Raw genomic sequence first — 21,713 nt, 5'->3', positions numbered from 1 at the left:
CAACCACCTTAACTACTGGGAACGCTTGGAAGCACTTGACTTGTACTCGCTGGAACGCAAGAAAGAGAGAGATATATCATAATCTACACTTGGAAAATCCTAGAAGGAATGGTCCCGAATCTGCACACAGAACTCACTCCCTACGAAAGTAAAAGACTGGGCAAGCGATGCAGAATACCCCCAATTAAAAGTAGTGGCGCCATTGGTACACTAAGAGAAAACACCGTAAGTGTCCGGGGCCCAAGACTGTTCAACAGCCTCCCATCAAGCATAAGGGGAATTACCAATAGGCCCCTGGCTGCCTTCAAGAGGGAGCTGGACAGATACCTAAAGTCGGTGCTGGATCAGCCGGGCTGTGGTTCGTACGTTGGACTACGTGCGGCTAGCAGTAACAGCCTGGTTGATCAGGCCCTGATCCCCCGGGAGGCCTGGTCGTGGATCGGGCCGCGGGGGCGTTGATCCCCGGAATACCCTCCAGGTAAGTGTTCGCAATAAAGTGAATAGAATTCTTGGCTTCATATCAAGAAGTATAAAAAACAGGAGTCCCCAGGTTGTTCTTCAACTCTATATATCCTTGGTTAGGCCTCACTTAGATTATGCTGCACAGTTTTGGTCACCGCATTAAAGAATGGATATAAATGCACTGGAAAACGTGTTATTAAATGGTCCAGAGAACCGACAATTTGATAAATTAGACGCACGTGCAACACTTAGTTATCTTTACTGAAGAAGCGTTTCGCCCCATAGTGGCTTCATCAGTCCAATACAAAGAAGAAGGGTGAAGATCAGAATAAGTTTAAAGGTAACCAGTCCCTCAGCCTGGAGTCGATGTAATCAGTCCATCAATCTGGAAAAAATACAGCATATGCGCGAAGAAGTGGCTTATATACTGTAGGCAGTTGAGTAGAAGCAGACGTGTCGGTTTTCTGAACCATTTATCAACATTTCTGCCAGACACAACAACATCTTGGGATCTTAATACAGAGAATTCTTCACTTGCCTAACCTATAGACATGACCTACTTCCACATGTGAATTTGTCCAATGTGATACCACCTTCGACTGCTTCACCTCACCTGTCTACAGTTTATAAGCCACTTCGCGCATGTGCTGTATTCTTTTCAAGATTGATGGACTGATTGCATCAACTCCATGCTGAGGGAAGTGCAGAGGTTTGCAGTAAGACTAGTCCCGGAGCTACGGGGCATGTCCTTCGAGGAGAGGTTAAGGGAAATCGACCTGACAACACTAGAAGACAAGAGGGACAGGGAGAACATGAAAACGACATATAAAATTCTGAGGGAAATTGACAAGGTGGACAGGACAGGATGTATCAGAAATGGGACACAGCAACAAGGGGTCACAACTGGAAGTTGAAGATTCACATGAATCACAGGGATGCTAGGAAGTATTTCTTCCGTCATAGAGTTGTCAGGAAGTAGTGGACATAGTGGAGGCAGGATCCATATATAGCTTTAAGAGGAAGAGGTATGATAAAGCTCATGGAGCAGGGAGAGAGTGGACCTAGTAGCGACCAGTGAAGAGGCGGGGCCCAAGAGTTATGACTCGACCACTGCAACCCCAATTAGGTGAGTACACACACACACACACACACACACACACACACACACAAGCTAGAGGATCAGGCACACATAACAGGAAAGGCACTGCAATGGATCAGAGAATACCTGACAGGGAGGCAACAACGAGTCATGGTACGTGACGAGGTGTCAGAGTGGGCGCCTGTGACAAGCGGGGTTCCACAGGGGTCAGTCCTAGGACCTGTGCTGTTCTTGGTATATGTGAATGACATAACGGAAGGGATAGACTCAGAAGTGTCCTTGTTTGCAGATGATGTGAAGTTAATGAGAAGAATCAAATCGGATGAGGATCAGGCAGGACTACAAAGAGACCTGGACAGGCTACAAGCCTGGTTCAGCAACTGGCTCCTTGAGTTTAACCCTGCCAAATGCAAAGTCATTTAGATTGGGGAAGGGCAAAGAAGACCGCAGACACAATATAGTTTAGATGACCAAAGACTCCAAACCTCACTCAAGGAAAAAGATCTGGGGGTGAGTATAACACCGAGCATATCTCCTGAGGCGCACATCAATCAGATAACTGCTGCAGCATACGGGCGTCTGGCAAACCTACGGATAGCGTTCCGATACCTCAGTAAGGATTCGTTCAAGACTCTGTATACCATTTACGTCAGGCCCATACTGGAGTATGCAGCACCAGTTTGGAATCCACACCTAGTCAAGCACGTCAAGAAATTAGAGAAAGTGCAAAGGTTTGCAACAAGACTAGTCCCAGAGCTACGGGGATTGTCCTACGAAGAAAGATTGAGGGAAATCGGCCTGACGACACTGGAGGACAGGAGGGTCAGGGGAGACATGATAACGACATATAAAATACTGCACGGAATAGACAAGGTGAACAAAGACGGGATGTTCCAGAGAAGGGACACAGACACAAGAGGTCACAATTGGAAGTTGAAGACTCAGATGAATCAAAGGGATGTTAGGAAGTATTTCTTCAGTCATGGAGTAGTCAGGCCGTGGAATAGCCTAGAAAGTGACGTAGTGGAGGCGGGAACCATACATAGTTTTAAGGCGAGGTATGATAAAGCTCATGGGGCAGAGAGAGAGAGGACCTAGTAGCAATCAGCGAAGAGGCTGGGCCAGGAGCTATGACTCGACCCCTGCAACCACAAATAGGTGAGTACAAATAGGTGAGTACACACACACACACACATACACATACACACACACACACACACACACCACACACACCCATACACACACACACACACACCCATACACACACACACATACACACACACACACACACACACACACACACACACACACACACACACACACACACACACACACCCATACACACACACACACACACCCATACACACACACACATACACACACACACACACACACACACACACACACACACACACACACACACACACACACACACACCACACACACCCATACACACACACACACACACACACACACACACACACACACACACACACACACACACACACACACACACACACAACACACACACTTAACCCTCCATGATAATTAGGCCCTAAACTCCTGTCCACAATTGTGATGGATTGATCCCAGTCCGATAATTTCTGATTTTACCACACAAACACAGGAACCACGGCACCCACCCCCTGATGGGGCAGGAATGATGGGAGTGTTATGGGGAGAGTAGTGGGGAGAGTAGTGAGGTACACTTGGGGTGGTGATAGTGAAGCTGAGGAGAGTTATTAATATATTCCTTGTGAAATTGTGTAGGTCAGGCAGCTGTGAGTGGAGGTAATCACGTTATATTCAAGGGAAGGGAAGAAAAACTTCAATTTCGTTGATCAAGAGCCCTTTACTGGCCTCAGAACGCTCTCTTGATAAGTGAATAAAGAAATGGGAGAGGGAACCAAAAAAGAAAAACAGTGAAGTAGGAAGTCTTGGGAGATGTTGGAGAGAGTGGTGGTGGTGGAGCAAGTGTTGGAGAAGACTGTTGAAGAGAGTGGTAGAGCAAGTGCTTGAGAAGAGTGTTGAAAAGTGGTGGTGGTGGTGGTAGAGCAAGTGTTGGAGAAGACTGTTGAAAAGAGTGGTGGTGGTAGAGCAAGTGTTGGAGAAGACTGTTGAAGAGAGTGGTGGTGGTAGAGCAAGTGTTGGAGAAGACTGTTGAAGAGAGTGGTGGTGGTAGAGCAAGTGTTGGAGAAGACTGTTGAAAAGAGTGGTGGTGGTAGAGCAAGTGTTGGAGAAGAGTGTTGTACTATTTTGTGGTAATATTAATTAATAAATAAGACTAAGCAGGTCTCTTTATACATCTTTTAGAGTAATATTAACGACGGATAATATTATGTAAACAAAAGGTGGGCGAGTACCTCAATTTTGTTAAATAAAATCAATTAGTACAGCAACATGTTCATGTGGTAGTGGAGACGCAGCATCATGAGGGCATGTGGTGTGTCGGTCTCTTGAGAGAGATATTTAGACAATTTAATGGAGTGATTTAAATAGTTTGAATAATTTTAAATAGGGAACAGGTTATTAGGGGATTTATATAACATCTGTTATATTAGGTGATTTGTATACTACCTGTATTAGGGAGCTGATCGTACTCTTGTTTTTATACTTGTCAAGGTTGTTGTTAGTTAATACTTTGTCATCATGGGACTGGGGATATTGTGCATAATTATTGTATATATTTAGGCGTTTTATAGTGTGTTTATTTAAGAAACAATAAGAAAATTGGAACACTCCAGTAGATCTATTTGTCACTGCTAGGTAAGTCGAATTCGCACCCACGTACACCCAATCCAACGTAATATTTAGAACGTTCACTCGTCCAGCATAATATTTAGAACGTTCACCCGTCCAACGTAATATTTAGAACGTTCACCCGTCCAACGTAATATTTAGAACGTTCACCCGTCCAGCATAATATTTAGAACGTTCACCCGTCCAACGTAATATTTAGGACGTTCACCCGTCCAACGTAATATTTAGAACGTTCGCCCGTCTAACGTAATATTTAGAACGTTCACCCGTCCAACGTAATATTTAGAACGTTCACCCGTCCAACGTAATATTTAGAACGTTCACCCGTCCAACGTAATATTTAGGACGTTCACCCGTCTAACGTAATATTTAGAACGTTCACCCGTCCAGCGTAATATTTAGAACGTTCACCCGTCTAACGTAATATTTAGAACGTTCACCCGTCTAACGTAATATTTAGAACGTTCACCCGTCCAGCGTAATATTTAGGACGTTCACCCGTCCAACGTAATATTTAGAACGTTCACCTGTCCAACGTAATATTTAGAACGTTCACCCGTCCAGCATAATATTTAGAACGTTCACCCGTCCAACGTAATATTTAGAACGTTCACCCGTCCAACGTAATATTTAGAACGTTCACCCGTCTAACGTAATATTTAGAACGTTCACCCGTCTAACGTAATATTTAGAACGTTCACCCGTCCAGCGTAATATTTAGGACGTTCACCCGTCCAACGTAATATTTAGAACGTTCACCCGTCCAACGTAATATTTAGAACGTTCACCCGTCCAGCATAATATTTAGAACGTTCACCCGTCCAACGTAATATTTAGGACGTTCACCCGTCCAACGTAATATTTAGAACGTTCACCCGTCCAACGTAATATTTAGAACGTTCACACGTCCAACGTAATATTTAGAACGTTCACCCGTCCAACGAAATATTTAGAACGTTCACCCGTCTAACGTAATATTTAGAACGTTCACCCGTCCAACGTAATATTTAGAACGTTCACCCGTCCAACGTAATATTTAGAACGTTCACCCGTCCAACGTAATATTTAGAACGTTCACCCGTCCAATGTAATATTTAGAACGTTCACCCGTCCAACGTAATATTTAGAACGTTCACCCGTCCAACGTAATATTTAGAACGTTCACCCGTCCAACGTAATATTTAGAACGTTCACCCGTCCATCGTAATATTTAGAACGTTCACCCGTCCAACGTAATATTTAGAACGTTCACCCGTCTAACGTAATATTTAGAACGTTCACCCGTCCAACGTAATATTTAGAACGTTCACCCGTCTAACATAATATTTAGAACGTTCACCCGTCTAACATAATATTTAGAACGTTCACCCGTCTAACGTAATATTTAGAACGTTCACCCGTCCAGCGTAATATTTAGAACGTTCACCCGTCTAACGTAATATTTAGAACGTTCACCCGTCTAACGTAATATTTAGAACGTTCACCCGTCTAACATAATATTTAGAACGTTCACCCGTCTAACGTAATATTTAGAACGTTCACCCGTCTAACGTAATATTTAGAACGTTCACCCGTCTAACATAATATTTAGAACGTTCACCCGTCCAACGTAATATTTACAACTAGCCCCAAGTTCTCACTTTACTGATAAAAGCAGGTTGTAGTTTTCTGTTCATCTATAACCTTATTGCCAGCCATCACTCTCCCGATATTCTTTCTAAATTAAGTTTGTCCAATATGAATCCACTGCTGCAAGTCCTGTTTTGGCTAAATATTTTCAACACGTTATTTATATCTCTTTTACTTATTCCTGTTTTCCATTTGTATATTTCAGCCATATCCTCCTTTGTTCTAAGTCTTTCCAGAAAGTGCAGGTTCAGTGCCTTCAGCGTATCTTCAAAGTAAAGGTTCCTGACACATGGAATCTACTTCGTCGTCCTTCTCTATATTTTTCTTGCACATTTGCGTCTATTCTGTGCACTGGAGACCAGAACTGAGCAACATAATCTAAACAAAACTATATCAAAGAAGCAAAGTTGGAATAGAAATTAGAATATAGATTATTTATACTTTTTAATACGAAGCCGAGAGTTCTATTTACTGCATCTTTATTGCAAAAGCTTATGCACGATAATCTTAACTTTTATAATTCATCTAACCTTCTAAGTCTTTATTCACATTCTTATAGGTACAAAATGTTTTTCTTTTGCTAAATATAACACTTTCACAGGTAAATCATTAAGTATTCCAGGTCATCGTGCAGCTCTCCACTGTTTTCATTTGAATTCTTTTACCGATATATTTCAGCATCATTTACAATCATTCTTATGTCGCTATTTATTGCCACATCTACGTTGTTTATTAGTGTGTGTGAACGAGGGTCCCAGTACTGACCTCTGCGGCACACCACTTGTAACAGGTCCCCATTATGATTTATCCCCATTTATGTAAACTCTTTTTTCCTATTGGCCAACAATGATTCGACCCTGGAGATAATTTTTCATAGTTTATTTTCGTCCTGACCTGTATAATTATTGATTTCTTGGTTTTCGTTTGTATCGTCTTGTTCAAAATGAGAGGAAATAAATACTAAAAACAGAATACTTGTCGTTGGCACTAACGCTGACCTGAGGTACTTTTAAATGGGTTTATCTTTCCCCCGGATCATATTTCTATATACCTGAAAGAAACCTTTTGGGTTGGTCTTGGATTACTTAGCAACTTTAAACTGAACATATTATTCAATAATTTGAGCCTCCTCTCTTTTTATTCGCTTGTAAATGTCTCTCCTTTTATCCAAGAGTTGTTTTGGTCTATTGTTAATCCATTAAGGGTTATTAGGTCACCTCATCCTCTAAATCACACACATTCATTTCACTGTTGTAAATAAAGACAGTCAAATGGTACACTGTTGAAGGCACCTTAAACAGTGAAATTTTGATATAGTTATGTCCACCTTGCTAAGTGGGTGTCTGTCCTTTGTTCACGTAGTAAAACTTTTTACTACCTTCATCTTTTGTATACAATTTTCCGTTGTTGTTTCATATAATTGGCTATTCTTTTGTGGATGGTTGACAACTTAACCTAACCCTTCCATAAAGCACTTTCTCAAGTGCTTTATGGTAGATCGATACTTTCGTCTCCTGATGAACAAATGGCATTCCCAGGTATTCCACAAGGCTGTGTATTAGCACAGACTTGTTTCAGTTAGCCATTAAATCTCTTTCCTTAAATGCTGGTTCAGGGCAGTACTGTGTAGCACATTAAATTTTGTTTCAGCATTAAAATTCGTAAAGATGTTTATGCTTAAAATGTAAGTACATTTTCATGGTACATGCAGTCTTCTCACTTACCTTATACCTCTCCTGTGCCCATACATCTCACTCACACGACTCACGTCTTCAGGTAGATGCGTAAGACACGTGTAACAGTTTCTTTCATTACTGATGAGACGTTTCGCCTGCTCAGGAGCCTTTTTTTAAATAAATACAGAACAAACGGCAGAATTTGTAGAGATGCAGATGTGAAGTGTTCAGTTCCCTCAGCCTGGAAAAGTTTGATGCAGTGGTGGCCCGGTGGCCTGGTGGCTAAAGCTTCCGCTTCATACACGGAGGGCCCGGGTTCGATTCCCGGCGGGTGGAAACATTTCGACACGTTTCCTTACACCTGTTGTCCTGTTCACCTAGCAGCAAATAGGTACCTGGGTGTTAGTCGACTGGTGTGGGTCGCATCCTGGGGGACAAGATTAAGGACCCCAATGGAAATAAGTTAGACAGTCCTCGATGACGCACTGACTTTCTTGGGTTATCCTGGGTGGCTAACCCTCCGGGGTTAAAAATCCGAACGAAATCTTATCTTCTTATCTTATCTGTCATTCCCCTCAGCCTTGGTGTGTGCTCAGCTCCTCAGCTGAGATGAATGTGTTCGTAAAGATATACATTATATGTGAGATGATCAGTCCCTCAGCGTGGAGAAAAATGAGGAGCGACTTCTTTGATTCCCATATTCCATGTTTCCGTTTTTGGGGGTACACCATAATATGTAATCAATTATAGTATGTCGATTCAGGTAAAGCTGTATGATGGTACGGTACCGGTACGGGTACGGTACGGGTACAGGTACACAAGTTTAGGTGATTGCAACTGGTTGAGATGATCACAACTATCATACATAGCAGCATATATATATGAGTTTCCTAAAATAACCTTAGAGAGTTAGGCAGGGTGATTTATCACCATTTACGTCTTACTGATGGGAAACACTCAAGGGTCTCTAGAATATCTCGAAATATACAAGTCCAGGTTATTGCAAATATCACACATGTAGGTGATGCAACTCTCATACATAGCAATAAAAACCAGTTGTCAGGATAACCCAAGAATGTTGGAGGAGGGACTTATTGCTACTGGAGTTCTTGTGACAGAGACATTTAGGCTTCCTAGAATATCTAGAATCACATGTAAATAGTTACAACACCTAGGATGTGTAAACAAGTCTCTATGTTGAGCAGAGAAGAGGGGAAGAGGGGGCAAGTTTAGTGAAAAAAAAACATATTTCAAATATCGAAAAAAATAAGATTTTTTTTTCCTTACTGAAAAATAATACATAAATCTGACCACCTTTTTGGTGCAGTCCAATTGTTCTTACCTTTTTTTCTAAGTATTTTAAAGGCAATTTGAAATTCTTTGGTGACGTCATCAAAAGAACATATTGCCATGTTATTATATTTTTTATATTTATTATATTTATTACATTTTTTGTATTTGTTATCAGTTTTGAGTCAGTTTTTAGAAAATACACTCTATGGTATATTTTCTCAAGTTCCAACACGGGTCAGGGCGACCACTTTCAGTTAGGCTTCTGATACCCAGTCAGTTTTGTGTTGCTCCTCCGCCTGACTTATGATATTTCATATCCGTAGACTTTTGTAGATAATTTTCTATATATTTTTTTTTTTCTGAAAAGCAAGTTACTCTCCTTCTAGTATCGACTTTTCGGTTATTAATGGATATAATATCATCATTTTTATACACACTATTGACCAGTCATAGTTTTACAAAGAACCAACGTTATTTTTAAATGCTTTTACCGTTTATGTTCTTTTTATTTTTTCCAAAAAAAATTCTTAAAAAAATAGCAACACAAATTCAGTATTTTTCAAAATACAAAATATTGAAATTTCGGTCATATCATGTTGAGTGATTGTTTCTTAGCCTCTTATTATTCATGTAAAATCAATTAAAACATTGATACTAGAGTGAGGCCATATCAAAAATAGAATTATTTTTTTCTCCATTGTTAAGCAAACCTCATAGAACTTCCAGTATAGACAAATAAATACCTTCTTCATTTACAGTAAAGATTTCGTTGAAATCAGATTAATATTAAAAAAAATACTCAAACCTGCCTCGTCCCCTACGATAGGGAGGTCCTGAATGTCCCTGATAATCGGTGATAAGGAATAATTTAAGTACTAAGGAAGATTCAGGAACATTCATGATATTCTGTGGGAATATTCAGGATACCAAGGAACAGTCATGATAATCATTGATATATATAGGATTTCTGTAGGCAGTATTTAGGAATGTATGGAAGGTTTCGTCTGAACACGAGAGCCTTCCTAGACGTTCGATAGCTTACGTTGAGATTGAACACATATCTCAATACACATTATGTGTGTGTTATCCAGTTGAGCAACATAATCGCACTTTACTAGTTGACGGTGATTAGGTGCAGCTTAAGGCTGGCTATTTCTTTTTCATATTCTGTAACTTGCTTTCTGTAAACCAAGTGCTGCACGTGTGTCTAATTTATCAAAACTCAGGGGTCCCCTGCACCTACCCAACCCCACCAGGTAAGTTTCGAGGGGACAACATGCCGGCATCAACAAGCTACCTCTCCTCTGAGAAAACTTACCTTCAATCTACCTGTTGCTGCTCTTGCAACATTGCATAATGCCAGATGACGCACAGAAAATTGTGAAAAAATCTTGAACTAAAGATTTCCATCTCCTGTGGCTTGTTTTGTGTGTGTGTGTATATATATAAACAGGTACATACTTACTGCTAGGTGACCAGAGACAGCAAGCTTAAGAAAACATACCCAACATGTCACCCACACCGGGGATCGATCCCGGATCCTGAGTGTGTAAGCTGAGGACGCTACCAACCAAGCCACGAACACCCAACCCACCTGAATTTTACTCTCAGCCGTCGTCGAATTCTGAAACATCTGCTTTATAAAGTTCAAAGTTATTCATGAGATGATTTTGGTAATTATCTGAGCCGTTGCAGAATGCTTGGGTGGGGTTCAATAACTTTGGTCATAGGGAACCTACACTTTCCACGTGTTCCTAGAATCTGCTTTTCGTTAACGTGCACAAAAGTTTGAAGTTTGATTCCGATTGGATGAGAGATTCTCGAGTTATGAGCAAAATAATAAGTAGGAAGAAGAAAGAAATCAGTTAACTTCTTAAAGACGCTCCTTCTGGGATACTTTATACTTAAAATAAGATCATAGAAGTAATAGAATATAATGAATAGGAGAAGGCGAAGGAAAGGAGTGAAAATGAAGATGAGAGAAAAGAAGAAAAAGATACTGAACACAACTAGAAAATAAATAGAAATAGGTGACTAATCCTCCTCTTCCTTACACTACATCATAGCTCTTGTTGTCTTGCTAATCTTTCTCTCTGGTGTCTCGCCAGTCTGTCTACTATTTCAACATGTTTAAAAGGAGAATCACACCTTTAACTGGGATGGGATATCTATTATTCACTGAAAAGAGTGAAGCTACAAATGCAAAAATCACTGAATCACCATAAACAAAATCCTTACCCAATTACAACAGATCCCAAGGCGAGTTGATACCGGACGCGGTCGCCCTCAAAAACATCACATTCTTATGCCTCACCTCAACATATTTCCAGATATCAGATGAGTTACATCCCGGCGCCTCGCCTCTACTGAGATCCAGGATGCGGATGACGTGGCTGGCGTTCAGCACTGTGTAGTAATTAGGAGATATCCCAGTTCCGGTCATAAAGTGAAGTACCTAATGTGCAGGTCATGAATAATATATATATATATATATATATATATATATATATATATATATATATATATATATATATATATATATATATATATATATACACTACTATATAGAAGCCGCATGTTACCCATATACCCATTTTACTGATGGGGAACATAGACAACCGGTGTAAAGAAACACGCCCAATGTTTCTACCCTTGCTGGGAATCAAAACCAGACACTCACCGTGTGAAGAGAGAGCTTCAGCCACCAGGTCACGGGGCACCGCACTATATGTGACATTCTCAAGTGATATCCTTCATTCCTCCTAACATAAATCTTGTAATTTCCTTGTTGATGTTTTTGCTGAAGAGGATCTTAAAGATCAAAATATACACTCCTGTTCATAATAGTGCCTAGTGTGTACAACTGTTGCTCTGTATGTCAATGTAGAGTCGACTCGGAACCTTCGTTGTTCTAGACCAAGGTTTCACTAAGGTTTAAGAGGCTTGAGTTACTTGCAGGCACTACTGGGGAGAGAGAGAGTGCTGAGGCACTATCAGAAGAGGCACTATCCTAGGACAGTGTGGTGAAGCACTGTCATAGAGAGAGAGAGAGAGAGAGAGATAGTAGTGACAGCGACCTCGCCTCATCTGAAGTTCTGTGGGAATCTTGTATGTGTGTCAGATTTTATTAGTAACTTGTCAAGTTCTTTTACTACAATCATCTATAAATTGTCTAAATATTTCTCCACATGGCCGATGGTGTTTCGAACCGGATTAACATCCGAGGATAAAATGGAAGCACTTAAATAATGCCAGTTAAAATGGAGAGGAGAAAAGAGGCTGAGAAAGGTAGAGGAAGAGAAAGAATAGAGAGAGGGAGCGGAAGGAAAATGGAGTAAGAGGTACTCTGTTAGAAAAGTAGATACTAGAGGATAGTGTCGCAGAAGGCTCTCCCCCCATCTCCTACTTCCCCCCAGTTAGTCAACATAAAACACAAAATATACCAAACACTTTTGGAAGAAATAGTTTGAAATTTTATAGTAGAGATGGAGGAAGAAAAGTATTGGCTTGAAACTTCCTGTACTGAACGATACAGTGGCAGTTGTTATACATATTGATACCACTAGTAGTACCTCGAGGTAGTAAGCTGCTACGGTACGCAGATACCAGGATATCCAGAGCTGCTGCAGACACCAGGATATCCAGAGCTGCTGCAGACACCAGGATATCCAGAGCTGCTGCAGACACCAGGATATCCAGAGCTGCTGCAGACACCAGGATATCCAGAGCTACTGCAGACACCAGGATATCCAGAGTTGCTGCAGGCACCAATATATCCAGAGTTGCTGCAGACACCAGGAGGCACCAGGATGCAGACACAAGGATATCCAGAGTTGCTGCAGGCACCAATATATCCAGAGTTGCTGCAGACACCAGGATATCCAGAGCTACTGCAGACACCAGGGTATCCAGAGCTGCTGCAGACACCAGGATATCCAGAGCTGCTGCAGACACCAGGATATCCAGAGCTACTGCAGACACCAGGATATCCAGAGCTACTGCAGACACCAGGATATCAACAGCTACTGCAGACACCAGGATATCCAGAGTTGCTGCAGGCACCAATATATCCAGAGTTGCTGCAGGCACCAGGATATCCAGAGTTGCTGCAGGCACCAGGATATCCAGAGTTGCTGCAGGCACCAGGATGTTCAGAGTTGCTGCAGGCACCAATATATCCAGAGTTGCTGCAGACACCAGGATATCCAGAGCTACTGCAGACACCAGGGTATCCAGAGCTGCTGCAGACACCAGGATATCCAGAGCTGCTGCAGACACCAGGATATCCAGAGCTACTGCAGACACCAGGATATCCAGAGCTACTGCAGACACCAGGATATCCAGAGCTACTGCAGACACCAGGATATCCAGAGTTGCTGCAGGCACCAATATATCCAGATTTGCTGCAGGCACCAGGATATCCAGAGTTGCTGCAGGCACCAGGATATCCAGAGTTGCTGCAGGCACCAGGATGTTCAGAGTTGCTGCAGGCACCAATATATCCAGAGTTGCTGCAGGCACCAGGATATCCAGAGTTGCTGCAGGCACCAGGATATCCAGAGTTGCTGCAGACACCAAGATATCCAGAGTTGCTGCAGGCACCAGGATATCCAGAGTTGCTGCAGGCACCAGGATATCCAGAGTTGCTGCAGGCACCAGGATATCCAGAGTTGCTGCAGGCACCAGGATATCCAGAGTTGCTGCAGGCACCAGGATGTTCAGAGTTGCTGCAGATACCAGGATATCCAGAGTTGCTGCAAGCACCAAGATATCCAGAGTTGCTGCAGGCACCAGGATATCCAGAGCTACTGCAGACACCAGGGTATCCAGAGCTGCTGCAGACACCAGGATATCCAGAGCTGCTGCAGACACCAGGATATCCAGAGCTACTGCAGACACCAGGATATCCAGAGCTACTGCAGACACCAGGATATCCAGAGCTACTGCAGACACCAGGATATCCAGAGTTGCTGCAGGCACCAATATATCCAGAGTTGCTGCAGGCACCAGGATATCCAGAGTTGCTGCAGGCACCAGGATATCCAGAGTTGCTGCAGGCACCAGGATGTTCAGAGTTGCTGCAGGCACCAATATATCCAGAGTTGCTGCAGACACCAGGATATCCAGAGCTACTGCAGACACCAGGGTATCCAGAGCTGCTGCAGACACCAGGATATCCAGAGCTGCTGCAGACACCAGGATATCCAGAGCTACTGCAGACACCAGGATATCCAGAGCTACTGCAGACACCAGGATATCCAGAGCTACTGCAGACACAAGGATATCCAGAGTTGCTGCAGGCACCAATATATCCAGAGTTGCTGCAGGCACCAGGATATCCAGAGTTGCTGCAGGCACCAGGATATCCAGAGTTGCTGCAGGCACCAAGATATCCAGAGTTGCTGCAGGCACCAGGATATCCAGAGTTGCTGCAGGCACCAGGATATCCAGAGTTGCTGCAGGCACCAGGATATCCAGAGTTGCTGCAGGCACCAGGATATCCAGAGTTGCTGCAGGCACCAGGATATCCAGAGTTGCTGCAGGCACCAGGATATCCAGAGTTGCTGCAGGCACCAGGATATCCAGAGTTGCTGCAGGCACCAGGATATCCAGAGTTGCTGCAGGCACCAGGATATCCAGAGTTGCTGCAGGCACCAGGATATCCAGAGTTGCTGCAGGCACCAGGATATCCAGAGCTACTGCAGACACCAGGATATCCAGATTTGCTGCAGGCACCAGGATATCCAGAGTTGCTGCAGGCACCAGGATATCCAGAGTTGCTGCAGGCACCAGGATATCCAGAGTTGCTGCAGGCACCATGATATCCAGAGCTGTTGTTGACACTAGGAATATCCAGAGCTGCTTCAAACACCAGGATATTCAGAGGTGCTTCACGGCAGACACCAGGATATCCAGAGTTGCTGCAGGCACCAGGATATCCAGAGTTGCTGCAGGCACCAGGATATCCAGAGTTGCTGCAGGCACCAGGATATCCAGAGTTGCTGCAGGCACCAGGATATCCAGAGTTGCTGCAGGCACCAGGATATCCAGAGTTGCTGCAGGCACCAAGATATCCAGAGTTGCTGCAGGCACCAGGATATCCAGAGTTGCTGCAGACACCAGGATATCCAGAGTTGCTGCAGGCACCAGGATATCCAGAGTTGCTGCAGGCACCAAGATATCCAGAGTTGCTGCAGGCACCAAGATATCCAGAGTTGACGCAGACACCAAGATATCCAGAGTTGCTGCAAGCACCAGGATATCCAGAGTTGCTGCAGGCACCAGGATATCCAGAGTTGCTGCAGGCACCAGGATATCCAGAGTTGCTGCAGGCACCAGGATATCCAGAGTTGCTGCAGGCACCAGGATATCCAGAGTTGCTGCAGACACCAGGATATCCAGAGTTGCTGCAAGCACCAAGATATCCAGAGTTGCTGCAGGCACCAAGATATCCAGAGCTGTTGTTGACACTAGGAATATCCAGAGCTGCTGCAAACACCAGGATATTCAGAGGTGCTTCAAGGCAGACACCAGGATATTCAGAGGTGCTTCAAGGCAGGCACCAGGATATTCAGAGGTGCTTCAAGGCAGACACCAGGATGCAGGTGGCCACTACAAGGGGAACATTTTGTCTAGTAGAATCCTAATAAGCTTTGTTTAGGTCTTGAGTACGTTCCATACAAATATATCACAGACCGGGTGGAGGTTTGAACCATGATAAGCGAGTCCTGAAACTCACAGGTCAGTGGTTAACGCACTGGCCTGATTTCTTTGCATTCGTGTTATTACGATTTTCTAAATCATACAAATATTGAAGTATTAACGAAGGAGGCTCATGCTGAAGAGGTTTTTTTTTTTTTTGTTCCTCCTACTTTTCGATTTTATTTCGCTCCTAACTTGAGAACGCTTCATCCATTCGGCTTAAATTTTTTCGTGCTTGTGTACGGTAACGAGAACCAGATTCTAAGAACAATTGGAATGTACAGGTGCAGTGTCAGCAAAGTTATTCGAACCATTCCCAGCATCATGGAATGGCTCGGATGTCTTCCAAAATCCTCAGTGTTTAAGTCTCAAACATTAAAAAAAAAAGATTCTTCCTAATTCGACAACACGAGGTCAAATCCAAGTATATTAGGGCAGATATGATTATTTTATGAGTAAAACTGTTAAATTTTGCTTCCCATTTAATCACGATCATAATATATGAATGTTCCTCTTTTTAAATATTTAACAGCTTATGCATCTTACCTCCAGGACCGTACTCAATCAGTTTAGTTTGTGTGGGAGTGAACTTGTAAAGTCAATAAATATTTTGTAAAAAACTTGATATAATTTGGAATTTTCATTATACTGGACTATCTTAAGAAACGCAAAAAAAAATGTCTTGCAGGACTGTAGATAATTTTAAAGTAACACTGCATGGCATCAAGTCGTGCAGTGTTGCACGGCTTGATGCCAGAGCCGGCCATATGTCCGCTCGTGTTTTCTCATCCCATCTAAGATTTTCGTTTATAACTTCAGAACGCCTTATCCATTCGGCTTCAGATTTCAAATCCTGGTCAGCTATTGTCAGGCGAAGGTTCGTAGAGCAGTTGACATGTGCCGGTGCTCTCTGCTAGAGCAGTTGACATGTGCCGGTGCTCTCTGCTAGAGCAGTTGACATGTGCCGATGCTCTCTGCTGAGTTCTATATAGCCCATTTTTGAAATTGATTTCAAAAAGATTACTTTGTTTTTATTATAGATTCACCTACATACAGTACACAGGCGCATGATGGTGGTAGCGGTGATGATAATGATGGAAGTATTTGTGTGGGACACTGTTACATACACAGGTGTAGTCTTGTGGCTTGTACACCTATTCGTAGCATGATTAACCAAGGTAGGATTCAAAAACGAGCAAAAGTCAGCCGTGAGCAAATACTTATATATTTCCTTCAACAAAACATCATGCAAGTATATGTACATTGCACATACACTATGTACAAAGCAAGTTTGCAAGCAAGAGACAGTGAGAACTGTGGGCGACCAGACTTGAGATAAGTCTACCAATGTTGCTCCACGAGTCTCCAACATTGTTTCACAATTTTGGCGAACTTCCTTGTGATTGGCTGGGTTGAACCAGGCAGTTTAGCACAACAGTGGGGCACCTGACTGTTGTACCCTTGAACTGCTGGTTCGCTGGTCGGGAGGCAGCCTATATGGGTGTGTGGCATATAGCGAATAAAATGTAACGTACTCTTTGTATGCCAAAGACATATAGTATACGCGCATGTATGCATATACATATGAATCCACATGCTTAAGTATGTATCCATACATGTATACATACGTAATGTTGCATACATACGTACTTGCATTCATACATTGATTCATACATACATACATATTAGCATACAAACAATACACACACACACTAGAAAGAGAGAGGGAGAGAGAGAGAGAGACAGACAGACAGACAGAGACTGACATATAGACAGGCATTCACATTGATGGAGGGGACAGAAATCCTAGTATGTTGCAATACAAACCACAGGAATGCCCTGGCACTAGTATTGTTTACTCAGTGTGTTGTGCTGGCTGCAGGAAATACCAACGCTTGTACACAAAAATATCGAGAGAAAATATTGAGAATAAGTGAACGTGCGAGTGATTTATAGAGTGTTCTTTATATATTTAGTTATGTTAAGTGTCGTTTGCACCCCGGTGTGTGTGCACGGTGCCTCACAAACCATCACTGTCGTTTGCACCCCGGTGTGTGTGCACGGTGCCTCACAAACCATCACTGTCGTCTGCACCCCGGTGTGTGTGCACGGTTCCTCACAAACCATCACTGTCGTCTGCACCCCGGTGTGTGTGCACGGTTCCTCACAAACCATCACTGTCGTCTGCACCCCGGTGTGTGTGCACGGTTCCTCACAAACCATCACTGTCGTTTGCACCCCGGTGTGTGTGCACGGTTCCTCACAAACCATCACTGTCGTTTACACTCCGGTGTGTGTGCACGGTTCCTCACAAACCATCACTGTCGTTTGCACCCCGGTGTGTGTGCACGGTTCCTCACAAACCATCACTGTCGTTTACACTCCGGTGTGTGTGCACGGTTCCTCACAAACCATCACTGTCGTTTACACTCCGGTGTGTGTGCACGGTTCCTCACAAACCATCACTGTCGTTTACACTCCGGTGTGTGTGCACGGTTCCTCACAAACCATCACTGTCGTTTACACTCCGGTGTGTGTGCACGGTTCCTCACAAACCATCACTGTCGTTTACACTCCGGTGTGTGTGCACGGTTCCTCACAAACCATCACTGTCGTTTACACTCCGGTGTGTGTGCACGGTTCCTCACAAACCATCACTGTCGTTTACACTCCGGTGTGTGTGCACGGTTCCTCACAAACCATCACTGTCGTTTACACTCCGGTGTGTGTGCACGGTTCCTCACAAACCATCACTGTCGTTTACACTCCGGTGTGTGTGCACGGTTCCTCACAAACCATCACTGTCGTTTACACTCCGGTGTGTGTGCACGGTTCCTCACAAACCATCACTGTCGTTTACACTCCGGTGTGTGTGCACGGTTCCTCACAAACCATCACTGTCGTTTACACTCCGGTGTGTGTGCACGGTTCCTCACAAACCATCACTGTCGTTTACACTCCGGTGTGTGTGCACGGTTCCTCACAAACCATCACTGTCGTTTACACTCCGGTGTGTGTGCACGGTTCCTCACAAACCATCACTGTCGTTTACACTCCGGTGTGTGTGCACGGTTCCTCACAAACCATCACTGTCGTTTACACTCCGGTGTGTGTGCACGGTTCCTCACAAACCATCACTGTCGTTTACACTCCGGTGTGTGTGCACGGTTCCTCACAAACCATCACTGTCGTTTACACTCCGGTGTGTGTGCACGGTTCCTCACAAACCATCACTGTCGTTTACACTCCGGTGTGTGTGCACGGTTCCTCACAAACCATCACTGTCGTTTACACTCCGGTGTGTGTGCACGGTGCCTCACAAACCATCACTGTCGTTTACACTCCGGTGTGTGTGCACGGTTCCTCACAAACCATCACTGTCGTTTACACTCCGGTGTGTGTGCACGGTTCCTCACAAACCATCACTGTCGTTTACACTCCGGTGTGTGTGCACGGTTCCTCACAAACCATCACTGTCGTTTACACTCCGGTGTTTGTGCACGGTTCCTCACAAACCATCACTGTCGTTTACACTCCGGTGTGTGTGCACGGTTCCTCACAAACCATCACTGTCGTTTACACCCCGGTGTGTGTGCACGGTGCCTCACAAACCATCACTGTCGTTTACACCCCGGTGTGTGTGCACGGTTCCTCACAAACCATCACTGTCGTTTACACTCCGGTGTGTGTGCACGGTTCCTCACAAACCATCACTGTCGTTTACACTCCGGTGTGTGTGCACGGTTCCTCACAAACCATCACTGTCGTTTACACCCCGGTGTGTGTGCACGGTGCCTCACAAACCATCACTGTCGTTTACACTCCGGTGTGTGTGCACGGTTCCTCACAAACCATCACTGTCGTTTACACCCCGGTGTGTGTGCACGGTGCCTCACAAACCATCACTGTCGTTTACACCCCGGTGTGTGTGCACGGTTCCTCACAAACCATCACTGTCGTTTACACTCCGGTGTGTGTGCACGGTTCCTCACAAACCATCACTGTCGTTTACTCTCCGGTGTGTGTGCACGGTTCCTCACAAACCATCACTGTCGTTTACACCCCGGTGTGTGTGCACGGTGCCTCACAAACCATCACTGTCGTTTACACTCCGGTGTGTGTGCACGGTTCCTCACAAACCATCACTGTCGTTTACACTCCGGTGTGTGTGCACGGTTCCTCACAAACCATCACTGTCGTTTACACTCCGGTGTGTGTGCACGGTTCCTCACAAACCATCACTGTCGTTTACACTCCGGTGTGTGTGCACGGTTCCTCACAAACCATCACTGTCGTTTACACTCCGGTGTGTGTGCACGGTTCCTCACAAACCATCACTGTCGTTTACACTCCGGTGTGTGTGCACGGTTCCTCACAAACCATCACTGTCGTTTACACTCCGGTGTGTGTGCACGGTTCCTCACAAACCATCACTGTCGTTTACACTCCGGTGTGTGTGCACGGTTCCTCACAAACCATCACTGTCGTTTACACTCCGGTGTGTGTGCACGGTTCCTCACAAACCATCACTGTCGTTTACACTCCGGTGTGTGTGCACGGTTCCTCACAAACCATCACTGTCGTTTACACTCCGGTGTGTGTGCACGGTTCCTCACAAACCATCACTGTCGTTTACACTCCGGTGTGTGTGCACGGTTCCTCACAAACCATCACTGTCGTTTACACTCCGGTGTGTGTGCACGGTTCCTCACAAACCATCACTGTCGTTTACACTCCGGTGTGTGTGCACGGTTCCTCACAAACCATCACTGTCGTTTACACTCCGGTGTGTGTGCACGGTTCCTCACAAACCATCACTGTCGTTTACACTCCGGTGTGTGTGCACGGTTCCTCACAAACCATCACTGTCGTTTACACTCCGGTGTGTGTGCACGGTTCCTCACAAACCATCACTGTCGTTTACACTCCGGTGTGTGTGCACGGTTCCTCACAAACCATCACTGTCGTTTACACTCCGGTGTGTGTGCACGGTTCCTCACAAACCATCACTGTCGTTTACACTCCGGTGTGTGTGCACGGTTCCTCACAAACCATCACTGTCGTTTACACTCCGGTGTGTGTGCACGGTTCCTCACAAACCATCACTGTCGTTTACACTCCGGTGTGTGTGCACGGTTCCTCACAAACCATCACTGTCGTTTACACTCCGGTGTGTGTGCACGGTTCCTCACAAACCATCACTGTCGTTTACACCCCGGTGTGTGTGCACGGTTCCTCACAAACCATCACTGTCGTTTACACTCCGGTGTGTGTGCACGGTTCCTCACAAACCATCACTGTCGTTTGCACTCCGGTGTGTGTGCACGGTTCCTCACAAACCATCACTGTCGTTTACACTCCGGTGTGTGTGCACGGTTCCTCACAAACCATCACTGTCGTTTGCACTCCGGTGTGTGTGCACGGTTCCTCACAAACCATCACTGTCGTTTACACTCCGGTGTGTGTGCACGGTTCCTCACAAACCATCACTGTCGTTTACACTCCGGTGTGTGTGCACGGTTCCTCACAAACCATCACTGTCGTTTACACTCCGGTGTGTGTGCACGGTTCCTCACAAACCATCACTGTCGTTTACACTCCGGTGTGTGTGCACGGTTCCTCACAAACCATCACTGTCGTTTGCACTCCGGTGTGTGTGCACGGAATCTCACAAACGCATGATTGTTGTGACTTGAAACCTGAAAGTTTGTATATGATGGGAGTGGTTTCACTTTAGAGTCGCTCTATGATTTCTCTGCGAAAAAAAAATGGCTTATTCCACGATTTTGCTTCCCTCCTTCTCTTTCTCTGTATCTCCTTTGAAGCTGGGTGCTTCGATGGACCAGAAAAAGACTTGTTTTTGAAGTGATTGGAATGACAAGATATGATTGCGAAGAAATAAGGATTTAGAAAGAAATGAGCAAGAAACTGACTGTGAAAGAAGGAAGAATTTTTTTTATGAATTTTTCAAGATTGTGTTGAAGAGTCGAGAGTCGAGAGCTCCGCCGTGTCAGTCAGTGTCTCTTCCAACATACTTCCATGTTTCTGGATGTTCTTAGAGATATGGTTAAGGTCTCTAGATCAAAGAAATT

This window comes from Cherax quadricarinatus, chromosome 30, assembly GCF_038502225.1.
Source record: "Cherax quadricarinatus isolate ZL_2023a chromosome 30, ASM3850222v1, whole genome shotgun sequence".
Classification (NCBI taxonomy): domain Eukaryota; kingdom Metazoa; phylum Arthropoda; class Malacostraca; order Decapoda; family Parastacidae; genus Cherax; species Cherax quadricarinatus.
This window is presented reverse-complemented; position numbering follows the sequence as displayed.